This window comes from Phyllobates terribilis, unplaced genomic scaffold, assembly GCF_046119375.1.
Source record: "Phyllobates terribilis strain yellow unplaced genomic scaffold, ASM4611937v1 Scaffold_7__3_contigs__length_470593459, whole genome shotgun sequence".
NCBI lineage: Eukaryota > Metazoa > Chordata > Amphibia > Anura > Dendrobatidae > Phyllobates > Phyllobates terribilis.
This window is the reverse complement of record NW_027362767.1, coordinates 395,766,294-395,790,098: the sequence shown is the minus strand read 5'-3', so window position 1 is coordinate 395,790,098 and position 23,805 is coordinate 395,766,294. Positions and strand designations below refer to the sequence as shown.

Here is a 23,805-nt window from a genome sequence, read left to right as displayed (position 1 = left end):
TGCTATATACACTGCAGTCTGCTATATACACCCCCTGCCAATACACCCTGCCTGCCTGATATCCCTGCAGATGGATTAGTTCTCAGAAGAACTGTTTGTTAAGATGGATATGTGTAATGTACGGTTTTTCTCCCTACACTACCTAATGCACAAGCAAATCTCTCCCTGACGCAGCAGCAGCTCTCCCTACACTGTCTGATCCGGAGTGACTGTGACGAGCATGGCGGCGCCAGGTCTGATATAGACCTGATGACACTGTGCGGCCAGTCAATCACTGTAATGCCCACAACCAACATGGCTATGGCATTACAATGTATAGCAGGCAACCCCTGCATGTTCATTGGCTCTCTAAAGAGTGTCAAACATGCAGGGAGGGGACACGCGTTCCCGCCCGAACAACCCAGAAATACTAGGTGAGCGCCGAGAGTCTCAAGCAGTAAGATGCTTGGGCGAGCACCGAGCAATATCTCATCATTAGTAATAATTTCTCATCTGTTTATAGCACCTGATGGAAAGACCCACATGGGGGAAGAGAAGGAGCATTGCTTTTCTTTAGGGTGGTGTGCCACTTATTTTCTTTTGCCATGCCAGTAGTGATATTGGTTTTTAACTGTCTATCCTTTGTAAGCCACATGTTTATTTTTATGTGTTTTTTTTATTCTGAATACACAGTAAAATATTATCTTACCTTCAAGACGTGTTACCTCTATTATTTTGGTCCTGGTAACATAGTAACATAGTTTTAAGGTTGAAGGAAGACTAAGTCCATCTAGTTCAACCCATAGCCTAACTTGTTGATCCAGAGGAAGGCAAAAAAAAAACCCATGTGGCAAACACTAAGTTCCACATTGGGGAAAAAAATTCCTTCCCGACTCCATACGACAATCAGACTAGTTCCCTGGATCAACGCCCTATCAAGGAATCTAGTATTTATATCCTGTAATATTATACTTTTCAAGAAAGGCATCCATGCCCTTCTTAAATTTTAACAGTGAATCACTCATTACAACATCCTGCGGCAGAGAGTTCCATAGTCTCACTGCTCTTACAGTAAAGAATCCCCGTCTGTGATTATGATTAAACCTTCTTTCCTCCAGACGTAGAAGATGCCCCCTTGTCCCCGTCTCAGGCCTCAGAGTAAAAAGATCAGTAGAAAGGTCTTTGTACTGTCCCCTCATATACTTGTACATAGTAATAAGATCACCCCTAAGCCTTCTTTTTTCCACAGTAAATAACCCCAAGTGTAATAACCTGTCTTGGTATTTCAGACCCCCCAGTCCTCTAATAACCTTGGTCGCTCTTCTCTGCACCCGCTCTAGTTCAGCTATGTCTTTATTATACACCGGAGACCAGAACTGTACACAGTATTCAAAGTGTGGTCGCACTAGTGACTTGTATAGAGGTAAAATTATCTTCTCCTCATGAGCATCTATGCCTCTTTTAATGCATCCCATTATTTTATTTGCCTTTGCAGCAGCAGCCTGACATTGGCCACTAAACATGAGCTTGTCGTCCACCAATACACCCAGGTCTTTTTCAGTTACAGTTTTGCCCAGTGTTTTACAATTAAGCATATAATTATACATTTTATTTCCTCTGCCCAAGTGCATTACCTTACATTTATCCCCATTAAAGCTCATTTGCCATTTATCAGCCCAAGCTTCTAGTTTACATAGATCCTCCAGTAATATAAAATTGTCCTCCTCTGTATTGATTACCCTGCAGAGTTTAGTGTCATCTGCAAATATTGAAATATTACTCTGTATGCCCCCTACAAGGTCATTAATAAATATGTTAAAAAGAAGGGGGCCCAATACTGACCCCTGTGGTACCCCACTGTTAACTGAGACCCAGTCTGAGTGTTTTCCATTAATAACCACCCTTTGTTTCCTATCACTGAGCCAATTCTTAACCCACATACATATATTTTCCCCTATCCCCATTGTTCTCATTTTATGTATCAACCTTTTGTGTGGAACCGTATCAAAAGCTTTTGAAAAGTCCATATACACAACATCCACTGCATTTCCTTGGTCCAGTCCGGAATTTGCCTCCTCATAAAAACTGATCAGATTAGTTTGACAGGAACGGTCCCTCATAAACCCATGTTGATATTGGGTCATGAGGTTATTCTTCTTCAGATACTCTAGTATAGCATCTCTTAGGAAACCCTCCAGGATTTTACCCACAGTAGAGGTTAAGCTTACCGGCCTATAATTTCCAAGTTCAGTTTTAGTCCCCTTTTTGAATATTGGCACCACATTTGCTATATGCCAGTCCTGTGGTACAGACCCTGTTATTATGGAGTCTTTAAAGATTAAAAATAATGGTCTATCTATGACGTTACTTAATTCCTGCAGTACTCGCGGGTGTATCCCATCCGGGCCCGGGGATTTGTCAACTTTAGTGATTTTTAGACGCCGCCGTACTTCCTGCTGGGTTAAGCAAGTGACATTTAATGGAGAATTTTTGTTATCACTAAACATGTTTTCTGTCATGCGATTTTCTTGTGTAAATACTGTTGAAAAAAAATCATTCAGCATATTGGCCTTTTCCTCATCCTCATCCACCATTTCACCCAGACTATTTTTAAGGGGGCCAACACTATCATTTTTTAGTTTTTTACTATTTATGTAGTTAAAGAATATTTTGGGGTTATTTTGTAGAGACATTTTTCCCAGACCTCGATTTTTGGTTAAAAAAAATAATGCTAGACTAAAATATGTTCTTTTTTTTCCGTTTTGTAAATTTTAGTGAAGATCCACGAAGAGATTGATAATAGAATAGGGAAAGAGCGCTGTCCATCAATAGAAGACAGGAGTAAAATGCCGTATACAGACGCCGTAGTCCACGAGATCCAGAGATTTGGCGATATTGTGGCACCCCAGGGGTCTGGTTGCCACAGTAATAGAGATATTATGTCTGAGAGCAAGTGGGAGGTTTCTCTGGTCAGGATCCCTAAGCATGCAACACGGTCCGCCCAGACCTGGGAGGGGAGGAATCTGCCCTTATAAACTGGGTCTGGGGCGGGATTAGAGCAGTCAGAGCCTAGCGAGAAGCTGCAGTCAGAGCCTGCAGAGGAGACAGAGTGAAGTTCCAGACAAAAGGGAAAGTGAGATCAGGAGCTCTGTAGGAGCAGCAGCTGAAGACCAAGGGCTGGAGCTGAGCAGAGATATAGCTCGCCCTGGCTGAAGTTACTAAAACCGGACACAGGAGTCCGAGGCTGTGGGGACTGATATATACCCAGCAGCAGAAACCAACCGGCAGGAGATTCCAGGTCCTCTGGCCATAGAAGCCCGGAGGCTCAGTCACAAAGAAGGGACCAGCGCCGCCATCCAGGAGCGGAGGCTAACAGAAGGCCCAAGTCAACAGCCATACGGGTGAGCACCACACGGTATACTCAGGGACGTGGGCTACTTGTAACCGCTGACAGCAAGGTAGCCAGGAAGAGTGCAGATTAACGGGGAGGCCTACAACTCCACCTGGCCAGGGGAACTCCTGCTTGCTTGCCTCAGTGGTCTGCAGCGCAGCGGTGGTCCCCACTGACCGCAATCCACGGGTGGCGTAGTCGGACACTGTTATTACAAATTGACTGCCACTGGTTTGACTGCTCTGGGCACGGACCGGGTCACCGCCACGGAGAACTACAACCCTCAGCGGTCCGGCTCCGGGTATTCCCCCTGCACAGCACACGGCCCAGGGGGCGCGTCAACTTTTGGCGTAGTCGGCAGGATTTCGTGCCCGCAACCACCGGGTACTGCGTGCCTGAAAAAGACTTTTTGAACTTACCTGTGGTGAAGTTTCCCGCCGTCCGGAGCCGTTTCCCGCCATTAGACGCCATCTTGGACCGTTTCCTGCCGTCTTCTGCCTTCTTCCCGCCATCCGCAGCTGCTTCCCGCCTTCGGACGCCATCTTCGGGACGCCGCACAGGAAGAAGAGGGGCGTGGACGCTGAAAGCGCGCGAGATCCGAACCTCCGCCCCACGCTGACGCTGCGCAAGGTCCTGGAAGGGAGGAAGAGCGACGCTGACATCATCAGAGCGCGACGCCAGGTCCTCAACCCCGACGATCGACTGCGGAGCCGCTGCCTATGGAAGAAGAGCATCGCAAGGTAGGCCACGGTCCACTAGGGGGGAAGGAGGATGTCGGATACCGAGGGGAGCTCCACTGCCACAGCCACCGCCAGCGCAACCGCTGCAGCAGTCATGCCATTCACCATGCCCTATATCCCGGGGGCAACCTGGCTACCCCAGTACTCAGGGGAGTCACATACCCTAAATGACTTTAGAGAAAGACTGGATAGCCTCTTCCAGGTGTACCCCCTCACAGAAGAGCAAAAAGTGAGCATCCTGGTGGCCCAATTAATCGGGGCAGCCCAAAGGGAGGTAAAGTCCTGGCCACCTGGGAGGAAGAGGACTGTCAGAGACATACTAGCCTGGCTGAAAGACACATTTGACACCCGCACCTCAGCCGAAATAAAGCTCAGATTTTACGGGTGCAAACAGCGAGCACATGAGAGTATAAGAGACTATGCTTTAAACTTACAAGAGGCCCTGAGAGCCATTAAACAGGCAGACCCTGACAGCGTGGGAAATGAAGATAAGCTGTTGACTGAACAATTTATTGAGGGTCTACTGTGCAATGCCCACCGAACCCAGTTGCGGGCAATGGCCTTACAGGACCCTAACCTGGACTTTGCACAGTTCAAGGACAGAGCCATCCGGGTGCTCCGAGAACCGGCACCAGGTGGCGCTGTGACCCACAGGCGCCCTGCTATCACTTATCACCAGGAGACGGCGCCCTTGTCTGCAGGGCCTGTGGGGGCTAATGCACAGACTTTGAACAAGACCCGGCAACAGACCTGCACCATCAGGTCCAAGAGCTGATTAAGAGTGTTGCCGCGCTAACCAGAACTGTGCAGTCTTTACAGGTCTCTTCTCCAGGAAAGATCCAGCTGGCATCCGGACCGGAGGACGTCCCGTGGCACCGACTGAGGAGGACCCCACCGGCCAGAGGAAGACCCAGCGATAGATACGAGGACGGACGACCCATCTGCCACCGCTGCAATCAACCCGGACATGTGGCAAGGTACTGTCATTTAAACGGGCACAACCTGGGGTAGAGGGCCAACCCCCAGGCATAAGATCATCAGGCCCATCAAACTGGCGTGATAAATACGTAGGGGGACGTCCAATCTTGCCTGTGGTACTGGATGGCATTCCCATGAGTGCCCTACTAGACACTGGGTCACAGGTGACCACCATCCCGTACGTGCTCTTTAAACAGTACTGGAATGACTCGGACATAACCCGCTACCCAGATGACGACCTGAGTATCATCGCCAGCAATGGTCAGCCCGTGCCGCAGGTGGGATTCAAGGAGGTGACCATTAAGATCGGTAAAGTCGAACTGGCGGCACAAGGACTGATTATAGTGGACATAGACCGTCATGAGAGTCACCCGAGAATAACCTTGGGAACTAATGTGATTGAAAATTGTCTTGTAGAGGTGATTCTCATTTTATAGCAGGTTGCCAAGAACGCTAGTTCCAGCCAGCAGCGTGTACTCCAAAAAGAGATCCGGGCACTGATGAAGCGGCAACAGGTGGAACTATCTGGTGGTGAGATAGGTAGCGTGAGAATGTGTGACCCGTTCCCTATTGCCATGCCCCCAAAAAGTGAGATGATGATTTGGTGTCGGGCAGCTATTGGTCTAAGAGGTAGAGACTACCAAGAAATAGTAGAACCCGTCTACTCGGACAGTAGGCCCACCATTTTGACAGCACGGGGGGTGGTCGATGTACGCCATGGGAGTGTGCCCGTTCGCATCTTAAATATCGGGGAGAGAGAAGTATACCTGCCCCGGTATGCCACGCTAGCAAAATTGTTCACCATAAACCAGAATTCTGTACAGGCCGTGGAACCCTTGCCTCCATCTCAACCAGAGGAAGGTAACGGCTCTAAGAAACCAATGGAGGACTGGTGTCAGCAACTGCATTTGGGTACTGACTCCACTCCCTCACACCAGAAACAGGGAGTCTATCGGGTGGTTCAAGAGTACGAGAGAGTGTTTAGTAAACACCCGTTAGACTTCGGGCGAGTAAAGGGGGTAGAACACCACATCCCCATGGGAGACCATCCTCCCATAAAGGAGAGATACCGACCCGTACCCCCGACACACTACCAACACGCCAAGGGGATGCTTAGAGACATGAAGGAGGCTGAAGTAATCATTGACAGCTGTAGCCCCTGGGCAGCTCCACTAGTCTTAGTGAAAAAGAAAGACAACACCATGAGAATGTGTGTAGACTACAGGAAGGTCAACCGTATCACACACAAAGATGCGTACCCATTACCAAGGATAGAAGAGTCCTTAGCTGCATTAAAATCTGCTAACTTCTTCTCTACTTTGGATCTCACTAGCGGGTACTGGCAGGTTCCTGTAGCAGAGGCGGACCGGGAGAAGACCGCATTCACCACCCCGATGGGTCTCAGCGAATTTAACTGTATGCCGTTCGGGCTCTGCAACGCACCAGGAACGTTCCAACGGTTGATGGAATGCTGTCTGGGACACCGGAACTTCGAGACGGTCCTGTTATACCTGGACGATGTCATCGTCTATTCCAAGACCTACGAGGACCACCTGAAACACCTGGCAGAAGTGTTTGAAGCTCTGGCAAACTACGGCCTAAAGGTGAAACCCTCCAAGTGTCACCTCCTGAAACCAAAGGTGCAGTACCTGGGACACGTGGTGAGTGCTGACGGAGTGGCTCCCGACTCTGATAAGATAACCGTGATTAAGGACTGGCCAAGACCCTCCAGCATAAAGGAAGTGCGGCAGTTCCTCGGGTTGGTAGGCTACTACCGAAGATTCATTCCCGGTTTCACCAAAATGGCAGCCCCTATGCAGGACCTCCTGATAGGTCAATCTCGGAAAGCCAAAAACCAGAAGCCGCCCTTCAGGTGGGAAAAGCTGGAAGAGGAGTCCTTCTGCCAGCTGAAGATGGCCCTCACAGGGGATGAAATCCTGGCATATCCAGACTACAGCCAGCCCTTTATCCTCCACACGGGCTAGGAGCCGTACTGTCCCAGATCCAGCAAGGGAAAGAACGGGTAATCGCTTACGCCAGCCGAAAGCTACGGCCCACGGAGAGGAACCCTGAGAATTATAGCTCATTCAAGCTGGAGTTCCTGGCAGTAGTGTGGGCAGTGACCGAATGTTTCAAGCATTACCTTGCCTCCTCCAAATTCACCGTGTACACGGATAACAACCCGTTGACACACCTTGACACTGCAAGGCTCGGTGCCCTGGAACAGAGATGGATGGCTCGCCTGTCCAACTTTGAATTCACCATCAAATACCGGGCGGGACGCTCAAATGCCAACGCGGATGCCCTGCCTAGAATGCCGAACTTACCGGACGTAGGGGAAGATCCAGAAGATCTGGAAGAAGTCGAGCTCCCTGCATTCCACCGTCAGGGGATTACCCTGTATTCCCACCATGTAAAGGACAGGCGCTCCGTGACGTTCAATCCCTTGCCCCACTACAACTGGGCGGAAACGCAAGACAGTGATCCCGCAGTCCGTCTGGTGAAGGAAATGCTGACCCAGGCCGATGCCCGTCTTGACCCAGATGCTCCGGAGGAGACCAAGCAACTGTGGAAGGAGAAAAGTAAGCTGTTTCTCTACAGGGAGAAGTTGTGCCAGAGAATGGTTAACTCTCGAACTCATGAGTTGACCTGGCAGGTAGTGGTCCCAAGACGAGACGCGGCTATGGTTCTGGAGGCATACCACAACGGAGCAGGACATTTCAGATGGAAGAAGCTGGAGTTCTTGTTGCGTGAACGGTTCTACTGGGTAGGCATGAGAGGAGCCATCGAGAGGTGGTGCAGAGACTGTGGCCCGTGCCACCTGAGAAGAAAAGACCGTGCCAGCCAGAAGACTCCCCTGCAGCCCATCATCACCAGACAGCCACTGGAACTGGTAGCCCTGGACCATGTGAAACTGGCTCCAAGCAGATCTGGGTATGTCTACGCCCTCACAATCGTAGATCATTACTCCCGGTTCCTGGTGGTGGTCCCGGTCAAGGACTTAACGGCTCAAACAGCAGCTAGAGCCTTCCAGCAGCACTTCTGCCGTCCACACGGGTACCCGGACCAAGTGTTGACAGACCAAGGACCAGCCTTCGAAGAGGAGGTCTTCCAGGAGTTCTGCAACCTGTATGGCTGCAAGAAGATAAGAACAACGCCCTATCACCCTCAAACCAATGGACTCTGCGAGAAGATGAACCAGGTGGTGATAGATCTGCTAAAAACATTGCCCCTGGAAGAACGCAGTCTGTGGCCTGAGAAACTGCCCGATCTGGTGGACCTGTATAACCACATCCCTGTAGGTTCCACCAACTGTACCCCGGCTTACCTAATGAGAGCGAGACCTGGTAAGCTGCCTATTGACCTGGATATGGGAGTCCTGACACCTGAGGACACCTCGCCAGAGGCAGACTGGGATACAGAACGGCAGCAGCAGTATCGGAAAGTACAGGAGAGCGTCGAGCGAAGTCTGTCTCAAGCTAGAGAAAGGCAAGAGAAGGCTTATAACCAGTATGCTCCCGCTGTTCCCCTGGTACCTGGAGAGCAGGTCTTGAAGAGGAAGAGGCGGCTCCACAAGTTGGACGACCAGTGGGAGAAGGACCCGTACACCGTACTGCCATCAAGCCATGAGAACCCAAAAATCTGCGTAATCAGTAAAGATGGAGGAGAAACCACAGCCATTGTCTCCAGAGACCACCTGAAGAAATGTCCCGAGCAGCTGCAAAGCCCTGAAGAAGATCAAGAAAACCCTCAACCCGCAGAGGAAAGGGAAGAAGTGATCAGTACCGTACTCGGAGACTTCCCTCGGTCTTGGACACAAGTAAACGGCGCTGTCGTGGTACCCGTCCTCACCTTTCTCCAGCCAGCCCCGCAAGTGCCTACAGAGGAACCGGTGGAGCTGGAAGAGCAGCCGGCCCAAGAGGCAGAAGAGTCCACACCAGCAGTACAGGAGGATCAACCCTCTGCTAGTAGTGAGCCTGCCGTGCCCCTAGTGAGCCAAAGAGTGCGCAGACAGCTGCCCAGCTTACCTATAACACCTCCTACACCCTGTAGTGCAGGACCAGTTAGTGATCTCCGTAGGTCCCCTAGAGTCACTAGAGGTCAGATGCCCACTCGCTGGAGAATCTAAACTAATGCACTGTGAATTTATATGTTAACTGTTTATGGTTTATGTTTGCTGCCTGTTATTAATTATGTTTCTCAGTTACACTGCAGATTTATATGGACTAACAGGTTATGGACGCTGGATAACCGGAACAGTTTTGTAGATAGTTGCACCTTGGTGCCTCTTGCGAAGACGGTCGCGGAAAAGAAAACCTGTCTGGCGTGGCCTACTTGCGGCCCAAAGTAGCTAGCTCCAGCCTTGCAGCCACGCCCAAGGCCAACGCAAGGGGTTTGCTTTGGACAGGTCCCCTATTCTGTGCCAAGACTTCGCCTTGTTGGGTGACATGGACACCCCTTTGCTTCATAAACTTCACCTTGGGTGATATGGACACCCGGTCACGGAAACACTGTGACCTCTACAGACTAAAGCTGCTTGTATATATGTTATCGTATTATTGTTTATACCCTGTTATTATGTTTTAAAAATGTGTTTAGTCCCGGAGTACTAAAATTTACTAGGGGGGAATGTGGCACCCCAGGGGTCTGGTTGCGACAGTAATAGAGATATTTTGTCTGAGAGCAAGTGGGGGGTTTCTCTGGTCAGGATCCCTAAGCATGCAACACGGTCCGCCCAGACCTGGGAGGGGAGGAATCTGCCCTTATAAACTGGGTCTGGGGCGGGATTAGAGCAGTCAGAGCCTAGAGTGAAGCTGCAGTCAGAGCCTGCAGAGGAGACAGAGTGAAGTTCCAGACAAAAGGGAAAGTGAGATCAGGAGCTCTGTAGGAGCAGCAGCTGAAGACCAGGGGCTGGAGCTGAGCAGAGATATAGCTCACCCTGGCTGAAGTTACTAAAACCGGACACAGGAGTCCGAGGCTGTGGGGACTGATATATACCCAGCAGCAGAAACCAACCGGCAGGGGATTCCAGGTCCTCTGGCCATAGAAGCCCGGAGGCTCAGTCACAAAGAAGGGACCAGCGCCGCCATCCAGGAGCGGAGGCTAAACGAAGGCCCCAAGTCACCAGCCATATGGGTGAGCACCACACGGTATACTCAGGGACGTGGGCTACTTGTAACCGCTGACAGCAAGGTAGCCAGGAAGAGTGCAGATTAACGGGGAGGCCTACAACTCCACCTGGCCAGGGAAACTCCTGCTTGCTCGCAGACTGACCAGGCCCCTTATACTAGCCAGTACTCCCGGGAGGGTCTGCTTATACCATCAGTAAAGACCCTGAACTGCACCACACGTCTCTGTGATTCCTTGCCGCACCAGCACCATTAGCACTCGGACCCTTACACCATCACTGCCATCATCTCTCACATTAGCTGCCCTGAGGCAATACTTCTCCCGTGGGGAGTTATCCCATACTCGGCTGCGCAAACAACATCAGCCTCAGCGGTCTGCAGCGCAGCGGCGGTCCACACTGACCGCAATCCACGGGTGGCGTAGTCGGACACTGTTATTACAAATTGACTGCCACTGGTTTGACCGCCCTGGGCACGGACCGGGTCACCGCCACGGAGAGCTACAACCCCCAGCGATCCGGCTCCGGGTATTCCCCCTGCACAGCACACGGCCCAGGGGGCGCGTCAATATCATCCCCTCAGGATTGCCCCATTCTGTCAACAAGGACACATCCTTCAGAGGATATCACATTCCAAAGGTGCAGTATGTTTGTCTTATCTACCACACCTGCAAATTTTCAATGGTTGACATCAGTTTAGAGGTTTGTGTGTGCCACTAAAAATTTTCAGTCACAGTCTGCAACTAAAGACAAACAAGAGAAGCAGACAAGGGGATACACTTAGCTTTGAGAAGACACTAGAGAGATCACGACTACAATCCACAAAGAACTCCAAGAAGACTCTAGCCGACTGCTAGAACTCCAGACCTAAACAGAGGAATTAACTTCTATCACCAGCGATTCTCTGGAGAAACTTAGGATATTTAAAGATCCAGAAAGGGTGTGTTAATTAGCAGCAGAAGGTGGAGATCACCACTGGTTCCTAGAGTGGGAGGGATGATGATAGGATCAAGAAAGTGTCTAAAAGGCCAAGCGCAGTGACCTTCTACGGCCAGATCCAGGATGACTGTCAGTCAAACCTGATACGCCCGTGACAGTATGACTTTGATAAAGTAAGGAAGGGGTTAATGTCTTAAGGGCTGCCAAATCTCATAGGCTGTGGTAATTAGAAAACAGTGACACAAAGACTTGCTTAGGGGTGTGAACTCAGTGAATGAAGGATTTGCTAAGAAGGATGACTAAGCAGGGTGGATGCAAAAAGTGTCTACTTGTTATGCCGTTACTGTATGTATTCTGCTATTTGCTATAAAGTAAGAAACACCTACATTTATGCATTGTACACCTGTATTCCTAAACAGCACAAATAAACGATTTTTAATTTCTTCGGGGGAGTATCTTGAAAATCACATGTATTTTTTTTATTTACATTGGCATCAATTGAATCCAAGAGCCTTTGAAATTAGAGTAAGAACTGCTCCAACAACTTTGGCTTATTTTGCTGTCCTTGGGTTCCAAAATTATGAAATAAGGATGAAATTTAAAACTCTCTTTTAACCCTCTGAGCTCATTCAGAGGATCGTATAATCCGTATACAGCGAGGAAAAAATTGGTGGCTGACTAAATACTTTTTTTCCCCACTGTATGTACCGTCCTTGTTAAAAACAGGTAGCATAAGGACAGCATATTTTTTTCTTTGTTTACCATTCGGATTAATTTATTTTATATTTTGATAGATCAGTCTTTTACAAATTCAGCGATAGCAAACTTGTATTTTTTTATTTCTTAATTTTTAATGTGGGAAAAGGGAGGTGATTTGAACTTTTATATATTCTTTTATCTTTTCATAGTTTTTTAAAACTTTTTTTTAACTTTTCACTGCATTTGATCGTCCCCTTAGGGGACTTGAACTTGCGATCATTTGATCACTTGTGCTACATTCAGGAATGTCACAGTATTGCTGTATTTAGAAAAATCACTGTCTCCTATGAACACCAACCACAAGCTGACTTTCACAGGAGTACCATCATGACAGACACAGGGGTCTTCAGCAGACCACTAGCGGTCATAGCAACCCATCCGCATCCTGCAATCACGTCCTGGTAGTACCGATGGCTGCATAGAACAACGTGTCCCCTGCCGGTGCGCTGGTTACCACTTCCACATACTGGTTACCATTCATATTGCATTTGGTTTTTACTGCCCCATTGCAATTATATCCAGGAAACTGCACTTATCCTTTAAATATGTATTAAATTGTTGATGTGAGAATCCCATGTGAAAAAAATTGTGCTGATCTTCTCAATTTCTTAGTTCAAATCTATTAACTACCAACTAGCTCTCACTTTAAAAACTTTTCTTCATCTACAAATTTTATATATTAACTTTTAGGGAAGCTTCGTGTTCCCAATCCTTACTTCTGTCCTAAAAGACCCTAAATTTTTAGAAAACCCAGAGGAGTTTGATCCTGGACACTTCCTTAATGAGAAAGGAAGCTTCAAGAAAAGTGATGGATTTATGCCGTTCTCTACAGGTAAGAGATTAGTACATGATTATGGCAAATATCTGTAAACTATGACTGAATTTAAAGGGGTTGTTTAGCCTTAGGCTACAAGTCTGCCATCACTCTATGTGACTGCAGACTTGTGAATCCTCACGCTCACTTCCTCTTGATGCTTGATTCGTCAAGACGGATAATGAAGCCAGCGCTGATTGGGAGCAGGGATCGCTTGACATACAGTAACAATATGATGATAGCCTTGGGAAAGCGAATGCCGGCACTGCTGGAACTGTGCTGGTGTAGACTGTGTACCGGGGTGGCCTCTCCCAGAATACAGCGGGCCAAGGACAAAGAACATGACCAGGCAATTAGTTAAGGAACAAGTTTTTACTAACAATGGAAACTTAGTTACCCTGGAAACGCAAGAAAGAAAGCCCCTGCAGTGGTGCAGCGCAGAGATTCACAAACTTAACAACTCTATAAAATTACAATTCTGTTATGCTATGTATATACAAGCTCACCCACTGAGGGGAGTATCTAGCTAAGGTTCACACAGTCCTATTATCAAACAAAGTCTCAAACTGAGAATTTATGTCTGATCACTAAAGAGGCTGCAGGATTGTCCGATTGGCCATTTAGCTTGGAGACCGAGGAGTGGATCCTGAGCTTGTCACCTGGAGAGTAGTTTTAGCCTGACAGGCTAGAAGAAGGCCATTCACGTTACAGCAGATGCTTTGGGGGGAATCCAACTCTGCATCCAGCCGTAGTCATCCCCCAAAATGATTCTTCCTCTCTGACAGGAGCCACAGGAACAGTTTCACCTATCCTCAGTAACCTGACCAGCTCCTAGCACACTGCACACACTAAGCTTTCAGGATCTCACACTCATGTCTTGCTCAGGCAACTTCCTGACTAAACCATCATACTCCCAGCCATAGAGATCAGGTCAACCATAGAGTCTCTTCCAGAGGCAACATTGACCTCTTGTGACTGGAGTCCGATACTGCAACAGTATCCAAACACTTCCCTCTCACACTGGTACAAGAGTTGAGTATAAGTGTTGTTATTTTACTGATGCTTATTGAGACAGGATTGTCTGAGTAGTGGACAGTCCTTTGAAAGATTTATGGTTAGAGATTGAACATGTGCAACATTTGTGCAACATCTTACAACAGGTCTGAGCGTCTGTTCTTAGGAAAAAGGTTCTTATTTGACATGTCACAACAGAGGACACAAAACTAAGGTCTCCATACACGTTAGATGAAAGTCCATCCAACTCACTGATTTAGGGGACATCAGTTGACCTTCTGATTCATATGTAGGCTTTCCACTTCTCCCACAACAGATAATGTCAGATTTCAGAGGGACCAGATGACCATATCATGTGTATGGGAACTTCCCAACTCTATTCTAACAGTTGATGTAGGGGGAGAAAAAGATCAAGCAGTTCGAAATATAACAGTAAATCATTTTGTTTTCAGAGGAGATAAGTCTCCACCAGTGATGTCTGGCAGCAGCTTTCTTCTGTTTCCCCACTGAAAACATTGGAACACTCAGCCAAGCTCTCATGTCTATGGGGAATTCAGGAGAGATAGATGTCTACTGGCAGCTACCTCATGTATGGCCAGCTCAAAAGCTCCTATGCATATTAGATAAAAGCCCATTAAGCTTCTAACGTTCATGGGGCAATTATAAGTCTCTCCCAACAGATGCCTGTTAGGTTCACTAGCTGAGGTGGATCTTCAAAGCCCAAGGTACAGGTGGGCACATGAGCCACAGACGTTTTTGCAGCAGGCAAAGGTCATGAAGACCATCGACAGGTAGCAGACGTCCAGGAGGTCGCAGATAGGTAGCAGAGGTTCTGGAGACCGCAGATAGGTAGCAAAGGTCATGGAGTCTTAACATCTGTGTCTTGGTAGGCCTTATATAGGCCTATGTAGGTGATCACGTGAGAGCATGCCAGGCTACTTGCAAAGCCCGATGTAGAGCAGTTAGAAAGCAGGGTGAAGGGAGCAGAGCCTGAACCCCAGGACAGGTGTGTAACAATACTGTAGAGGGAAATAAAGATAAAGAAATTTAAATTTATTTGCCTGGTAATTTTGATCTAGATGGTTCCCTCCTGGAATGATGAGAGCCACTGAATCCTCTGAATGACTGTCACTGGTTATAAAATTACAGTCTTCGTCGTCAAAATCCTGTCTACCTATCAATTTCATTGCCTGATGCAAGCAGGCGGAATTGCGGCCGCTCAGTGGGCAGGATTTCAGATGCGTAAATTTAATCTTAAGTGTATGTTTATCTATGGTGAACACATATTTAATTGGGATCCTTTTAGAACGGTTCTTTTTGGTGAAATGCAGGTGAGATGCAAGGGATCCAGATCACCAAATAGAGTCGGACTTCCCATTACTAATGCCAGCAGCTTACTCCGTCATCCTTATAGAGAACTTTAAGTCGGAAGATTAGATTTAAACATATAGGGGCAGAATTATCAAGTGTCTAAAAGGAAAACTGTCTTTGTTACCTATGCAACCAATCATAGCAGAGCTTTCATTTTGCTTGATCAGTTTATGACATGAAAACTGCGCTGTGATTGGTTGCTATCAGCAACAAAGCCAGTGTTTCCTTTAGATTCTTTTGATAAATGAGGACCATAGCGTAATACTAAACTCTCTTACTTGCTTTGATTATTGGCCATTTAGTAGTAACTAGTGTTGAACGATACCTTCAGATATTGGGAAATATTGGATCGGATTGGATCAGACCGATACCCAAAAAATATCGGATATCGCCGATTCCGATACTGGAAACCAATGCAAGTCAATGGGACACAAATGTCGGAATGAAAATAAACCCTTTCTTTCCTTGTAGGTTAATTCTACATGAAGGAAAACAACTAAGAATAATGTAGAATGTATTACATGAAAAGCCGGCAATTCAGCAGCGGCATACACCGGTACCCGACGATTTACAACAGAAAGAATGGAGCATCACACATAGATTAGATAGATAGAAACATGTCAGTCACATATATAATAAGTACAGTGATAGTGTTGATTACTGTACTTGTTATTTAGTGTTAAAATAAAATTTGGCGGAGGGTTCCCCGTAATTTTAGTCTTTAGCGGAGGTTAACCAGATGGCTGGGGCAGATGTTTAAAGCCTGGGAAGGGGGTAATATCCACGGAGCTTCCCAGGCTACTAATATCAGCCCCCAGCTGAATATCTAGCCTTTACTAGCTATTAAAATGGAGGATCCCCAAAAAAATGACGTGGGGTCCACCCTATTTTAATAGCTAGCAAAGGCTAGGCAGACAGCTGGGGGTTGATATTAATAGCCTAGGAAGGGTTCCATGAATATTGGCCCCCTCCCAGGCTAGAAACACCAGCTGTCAGCCGCCCCAGAAATGGCGCATCCATAGGATGCGCCAATTCTGGCACTTAGCCTCGCTCTTCCCACTGCCCTGTAACGGTGGCAGTGGGGTAATAGGGCTGGGGTTGATGTCAGCTTATAATGCCAGCTGACATCAAACCCAGGTTAGTAATGGAGAGGCATCTATAACACACCCCCATTACTAACCCCATAGACAAAGTTAAAAAAAAACAGAAACACCCAGAATAAAGTCCTTTAATTGAAATAAACACACAATTCTTTAATGTTCTAAATTAAACCATACTTACCATCACGCCCATTCCAGCTGAAGCCAATGTCAACTGCAATAAAATTAAAATAATAAACCAACATCATCCTTACCTTTTCATGGTTCCCACGATGGCTCCAGCTCTTCTACATTCACATGACAGGCTGGATCGCAGCCGAAAGCTGCCATCCAGCTTACCATGCCGCAGACACTGAGAAGCGCAGGCATGCTTGCGCTCCTCAGTGTCTGGCTGTGACGGCATCCAGGAGAGCCGAGGTCATGGTCCAATGAACTCAGCTCACGTCATGCACGTCACTGACAGCATGGGAAAATTCTCCTGCGCTTGCAGTGAGCGTGAGAGAATTCTCCTGCTGAAGCGCTGAGCGTAGGAGAATTTTCCCACGCTGTCAGTGACGTGCATGATGTGAGCTCATGTCCAATGAACTCAGCTCACCTCATGCACGTCACTGACAGCGTGGGAAAATTCTCCTGCGCTTGCAGTGAGCGTGAGAGAATTATCCTGCTGAAGCGCTGAGCGCAGGAGAATTTTCCCACGTTGTCAGTGACGTGCATGATGTGAGCTCATGTCCAATGAACTCAGCTCACCTCATGCACATCACTGACAGTGTGGGAGAATTCTCCTGCGCTTAGCACTTGAGCAGGAGAATTCTCCCAAGCTGGGATGGCATTGAGATGACAGGCTGGATCGCAGCTGAACGCTGCCATCCAGCTTGTCATCCTTCAGAGACACTGCAGAGCGCAAGCATGCCTGCACTCTGCAGTGTCTATGAAGGATGGCATGCTGGATGGCAGCGCTCAGCTGCGATCCAGCCTGTCATCTCAATGCCATCCCAGCATGGGAGAATTCCCCTGCTGAAGCACTGAGCGCAGGAGAATTTTCCCACGCTGTCAGTGACGTGCATGCGGTGAGCTGAGTTCATTAGACATGACCTCGGCTCATCTGGATGCCGTCACAGCCAGACACTGAGGAGCGCAAGCATGCCTGCGATTCTCAGTGTCTGTGGCATGGCAAGCTGGATGGCAGCTTTCGGCTGCGATCCAGCCTGTCATGTGAATGTAGCAGTGCTGGAGCCATCGTGGGAACTATGGAAAGGTAAGGATGAGGTTGCTTTATTATTTTACTTTTATTGCAGGAGATCATTGGCTTCAGCTGGAATGGACGTGACGGTAAGTATGGTTTAATTTAGAACATAAAAAAATTGTGTGTTTATTTCAATTAAAGGACTTTATTCTGGGTGTTGTGTTTTTTTAAATACTTTACTAGAAATTCATGGTGGTCATGTCTAATATTGGCGTGACTCCATGAATTTCGGGCTAAGGGTCAGCTGATAATGCCAAGCTGGCCCTAACCCCTTTATTACCCACTGAGCCACCGCACCAGGGCCCTGGATGAGTTGGGTACAGTGCCAGAACATCGTGCTTCTATGAACGTGCCATTTTCTAGGGTGGCTGCGGACTGCAATTTGCAGCGGGGGGGCCAGAAAGCTTGGGCCTCCCTGCGCTGCGGATTCTAGCTCCCAGCTGACTAGTTTTACCTGGCTGGACACAAAAATAGGGCAAAGCCCCACATTTTTTTTTTTTTAATTATTTCATGAAATTCATGAAATAATTTTAAAAAAGGGCTTCCCTATATTGTTGTGTCCGGCCAGGTACAAATAGGCAGCTGGTGGTTGGGGGCAGCCCGTTCCTGCCTGCTCCAGAATTCTCTCACGCTCACTGCAAGTGCAGGAGAATTTTCCCACGCTGTCAGTGACGTGCATGAAGTGAGCTGAGTTCATTGGACATGACCTCGGCTCATCTTTATGCCGTCACAGCCAGACACTGAGGAGCGCAAGCATGCCTGCGCGTCTCAGTGTCTGCGGCATGGCAAGCTGGATGGCAGCTTTTGGCTGCGATCCAGCCTGTCATGTGAATGTAGCAGAGCTGGAGCCGTCGTGGGAACCGTGGAAAGGTAAGGATGATGTTGGTTTATTATTTTACTTTTATTGCAGAAGACATTGGCTTCAGCTGGAAAGGACGTGATGGTAAGTATGGTTAAATTTAGAACAATAAAGAATTGTGTGTTTATTTCAATTAAAGTACTTTATTCTGTGTGTTTGTGTTTTTTTTTAACTTTAACTATGGGGTTAGTAATGGGGGTGTGTTATAGATGCCTCTCCATTACTAACCTGGGCTTGATGTCAGCTGGCATTATAAGCTGACGTCAACCCTAGCCCTATTACCCCACTGCCACCGCTACAGGGCAGCGGGAAGAGCGAGGCTAAGTGCCAGAATTGGCGCATCCTCGCCATTTCTGGGGCGGCTGACAGCTGGAGTTTCTAGCCTGGGAGGGGGCCAATATTCATGGCACCCTTGCTGGGCTATTAATATCAGCCCCCAGCTGTCTGCCTAGTCTTTGCTAGCTATTAAAATAGGGTGGACCCCACGTCATTTTTTTGGGGATCCCCCATTTTAATAGCTAGTAAAGGCTAGGTATTCAGCTGGGGGCTGATATTAGTAGCCTGGGAAGCTCCGTGGATATTACCCCCTTCCCAGGCTTTAAACATCTGCCCCAGCCATCTGGTTAACCACCGCTAGAGACTAAAATTACGGGGAACCCTCCGCCAATTTTTATTTTAATAAATCCTTTATTTTAACACTAAATGACAAATACAGCAACAACACTATCACTGTACTTGTTATATATGTGACTGACATGTTTCTTCTATCTAATCTATGTGTGATGCTCTATTCTTTCTATTCTAAATTGTCGGGTTCCGATTCTGAATTGCCGGCCGGCTTTTTTAAAGAGACGGTGCATGAAAACACTACTATTTTTTTTAATAAATCCTTTAATACTAAATGACAAGTACATTAAGCTGAGCGCTGCCATCCAGCTTGTCATCCTTCAGAGACACTGCAGAGCGCAGGCATTATGGGAACTTCCGATTCCGGTATCCGATACCGCGAATATCGGTCGATACCTGATATTTCAGTATCGGAATGCTCAACACTAGTAGTAACTGTTATTATATAAATTTTTGTTCGGACTTGATACCAGAATTAAGCATCACAAACTGATTCACTTTTGAAGTACAGAACATTAAAATAATAGAAAAAATGTAAGAAGTTCAAAATATTCCTGAATTGATGTGATCTGTGATAGTCCTTGGCTATAAGTGTTCTATTCTCTTGCAGCGCCCCCATAGGATAAATGAAGTATTGCATTTCTATAGAAATTACTGCTCACTCTGCATTATTGCTATACTTACAGGTGACTTCACCCCTCTTATATTGACTCCGAATTTCCTTTAACACTAGGACTACTGGACTCGTGACCCCGCCTAGAACTACTGAAAGGAGTCATTTTGACTCCTTGCTTGTTTTCGTTTATTTTTAGAGTTTCATTTGTGGTTATTTATTAATAATTATATTTTTTGTAATGTATTATTATTGTGAGATCCAACAGTAATGCTTTTGATTGTTTTTTTTCTGCTTTTCTTATTTTTCTACAGAAAATAACAATAATTATAATAGACGTTTTTCAAACATTTTTTTTTATTCAAGTGCACACATATAAACAACAACTGAAGAACAAAAAGCAGAGAAAATGTAGGTGGAGGAGCATAAAAATGAAAATATGGCGCAGAATTCACCTTCTAAACATTTGGTGTTTCGCATTTTAGGCATTGCCTTTGATTTATGGCAGTACATTGCCCACACAAAGACTTACCACAAGTCTTACAATTTCCGACAGATCTATTTTTCTTGCACTTTTCTTTGATCTGGCAAAATTTTGTTTGAACCATCACTTCTGAGCATGTAGAAACTTGGGACGTGGAACCCTTTTCCCTATCTGTGACATAAGGGCCACTCAACTCTCTCACAAACGTTTGCAAAAATGCCTTGCGTGACATTTTTTGGTGGGTAATCTCCTTGAATATTATCCATGCATTTATACCCGCAAAGTCTAAGGCATTTTCAAATGCATGAACAGGCCATCTCCTTGTGCATGTTCGTGTGGTATATTTTCGTGCCATCTGATCCACTACATCTACTCCATATTTTGTTTCATTGTAAAACTTTACCGTTTCTGGAGTTTTTTTAGCGGAATCAGACGCAACAACAACATCTGGATGGACGGAACTCAAAATGACAACATTTTTGTTGGGCTTTCCTTGATATACTGTAAGTGTAAAATTGTCTTCATTTCTAAACACTTTAGTGTTGTACAATTCCTCTTTCATGGATTTTATTTCTTTAGGCACTTCTCGCCTTATCTTGTTCAGTGTTCCCACGATGGTTGTTCCTTTGCTTTTTAGCTGTTTAGCTAATTTTACTGAAGTAAAATAATTATCGGTTGTAACATTGCGACCTTTTTTCAAAAACGGGTCCAATAACTTCATTACCACATGGTCAGCTAAACAGTCCTCAGCACGGCGTGTGTCATCTTTGCCTAGATAAGGGAAGCCATTTGCCAGATATTTGCTCCTCTTATCAACAGCTAGCCAATATTTGTGGCCATATTTATCTGGTTTGGAAGGCATGTACTGCGTGAATGGACACCTAGTTTTGCTTGGGAAAAGTTGCTCATCCACCGTTATGTATGGGCCAGGTTTGTAACACGCAATACAATTTTCAATAAACCTGTCCCACACAGTAGAAAATAGAGCAAACTTGTCCGTTTGCAGTCTCTCCGATCGAGTAGATTTCTCATCAAATCTGAGAAACCTCATAATTTCAACAAAGCGGTCCCTAGACATTGTCGCTTTGCAAAACGGTATTCCCCAGTCATTACACCAAATACTGCTAATCGAGTGACGGTTCGTGCCAGATATTCCACGAGCATAGAATATCGCAATGAATGCATCTAGCTCCTCATCAGATAGAGTAAACTGTAAATTATTGTTCCTGCATGCTTCTGCAAGCGTACAGTTCTTTATATGTGTCAATATATATGAATCAAAAAATAAATGCCATGCGCTCAAAGGACTATCGATAATGATATTTCTTCTGGCGTATCCTGTAGGGCCAGGTGCTTCTCGAAGAATATTTTGGCTGTCACGCCTACCAGGCAAGTGTTCTCCAATTTCAACAGGTTTCCATTGAATACCATCCGCTGAAACTAGTATTCCTTCAGATTCGCCTTCTCTGGTGTTTGTTGTTGCATTACCTTCGCCGCCATCGTTATCTGTTGTTCTTTCATTTCTGGGACGTTTTGCTGATTTTTTCTGTCCACGACCAGGAGGATGGTCACGAGGCAACATAACTGCATGAGCCCGATCCCCAGTTGATGTGCTTGGAATATCTGGAAAAAAGTTGATGAATATTTAGAATTTTTGTTTTGTAAGGGTCCGTGCACACTGGCTGGATTAGCGGCGGAATATCCGACCGAATATTCTCACCACAATCCGGCCCGTACCTGCCCGCTCAGGTACAGAGCGGAGTTTCATACCTGAATCTCCGCTCCGAACCCCGGGCTGGAGCCGCTGTCTGGGACGGAGCCGTGCTCGCGCGTAAGCAAGCGCTGCTCTGTCCCTGACAGCGGCTCCAGCCCGGGGTTTGGAGCGGAGCTTCAGGCATGAGCGGGCAGGTACTGCCTGTATTGCGGCAAGAATATCCAGATGGCTATTCAGCCAGAATTCTGCTAGTGTGCACAGGCCCTAACTCAGTGTGTGGAAGAACAAATAAATACACATAACTACTTACCTTCTGGATTTGTTCCGTCTGAGTCTTCAGATTCACTTGATATGTTCTGAGGAATGAAATCTTCATCACTGTCAGAATCAAATACATGTTCCTGCAATTCGGATTCTGATTCATCCTCCGGTATGGATTGCAAAGTAGCCAGAATATCCTGAGGCTTTATCAAACGTCTTCTCTCCATATTCCTCACAAATTCCATAATTCTATATAGTTCCCTGCTGAAAAATAGAAATGAAATGAAAACTAAAAGAAATAATAACTGTTCTGCCACCTTCAAAAGTAGGTGGGCTGAATCAGTTGACAGACAGCTAAACTATTTCATAACAATTCATACCTGTATGAGTCTTCAGAGCTCGTATGTCTGCGTCTGTTCTCTTTGTCTCTTCAGCTGAACTGAAAGTAAAGTTACTATCCAGAATACTGTCTCCTGCTAGGACCTTAGAAAAACACCACCCTTCATTAGCATAAGATAAGAGCCTAGAGTAAACAAGCTATTTTGTTCAGCATTACACAGTAATACAAGCAGGTAAAACACAAGGAAAATGTGAAAAGTTGACATGTAAATTGAACTACATCTATATGAACATCAGGGTAAATAAGACAGAGTGAAAAAATTATGCACAAAACTTTATAGCAACATTTAGTGACAAAAGGACCTCAAAATATAGTAGGGAGTCAAAATGACTCCCTTCAGTAGTTCTTGGTAAATTTTGAAAAAAACGCGCAAATTTTTCACCAAAATTATTTATTCTCACAAAATCTTTTTTCACATCATATTTGAGGAAAAGTCACCGAGTTTCAAGCCGGAATTCTGAAAAATGTAGTCACAGAAGAGAAATAAAAAACGAAAGGAGTCAAAATGACTCCATCAGTAGTTCTAGTGTTAAAGGAAATTGAAAATTGTTTTTCTCAACCTCACAACCCATTTCTTGACTTATTGCGTACGTTCATGCTGTTTCCACAGGCAAACGTGTATGTTTGGGAGAAGGCCTGGCTCGCATGGAGCTCTTCCTCTTTCTGACCACAATACTGCAGAAGTTCACACTGGAGCCCACTGTAGACAGAAAGAATCTGAGCATAAGACCCCAGCCCAAAACCAACTCTGTAAGACATCATTCATACCAGATGAATGTTGTCCCTCGTTTCTGAACTGAGGATGAACTTCATGTACAAAGAAAAAAGAGAAGCTCTAAAACATTTCAAAATAACAAAAACACTGTTCTAATATTGGAAGGATAAAACTATGTATATATATATATATATATATATATATATATATAATACTAATGTGCGCTATATAATTTGCAACTTTTGCAAACATTTATTTTACTTTAATAAAAATATTGTACTGAAAAATTTCTTCTGTGCTTTATTCTGTATGTAATTTTCTTTTTTTCCTTGATTATTTTTTATTGATCGTTTTATGTTAACGTGTACCTTATATAATGAAGCTGCATGACTTAGGCTATGTTCTTATCTGCACTGGAGGCTCTGTTTTTTTTGTTTGTGCAATAATTATTATTAATCTTCTCCATTTTTAATATTATTTACTGCTTGTCGCCTAGGTTACCGACCTCCATTGCAGTCTATCAGAGGTTTCTGGTCTCCTGTGCAATGACTGGAGCGCTTACAAGTTGTTTGCTATAGAGTTTGGAAGTGCTGCTCTGAAGCTGGATAGATTTGTCCTGCTCCAGTGTCACTGTAGTCCTTGTAAGCTACAGAACCAGTATTGAAGAGTGAACCTT

At 45.9% G+C, this 23,805-nt stretch overlaps 1 long non-coding RNA gene across 1 annotated transcript in view; it reads left to right on the top strand.

The window, feature by feature from the left end:
- LOC141153259 (uncharacterized) overlaps nt 1-23,348 on the top strand; it is a 195,886-nt gene extending 172,538 nt beyond the window's left edge. The window contains exons 3-4 of the long non-coding RNA XR_012247273.1: nt 12,605-12,746; nt 23,025-23,348. This is a non-coding gene — a long non-coding RNA (uncharacterized lncRNA). The remainder of the gene's footprint in view (nt 1-12,604; nt 12,747-23,024) is intronic.
- Nucleotides 23,349-23,805: the final 457 nt, after the last annotated feature.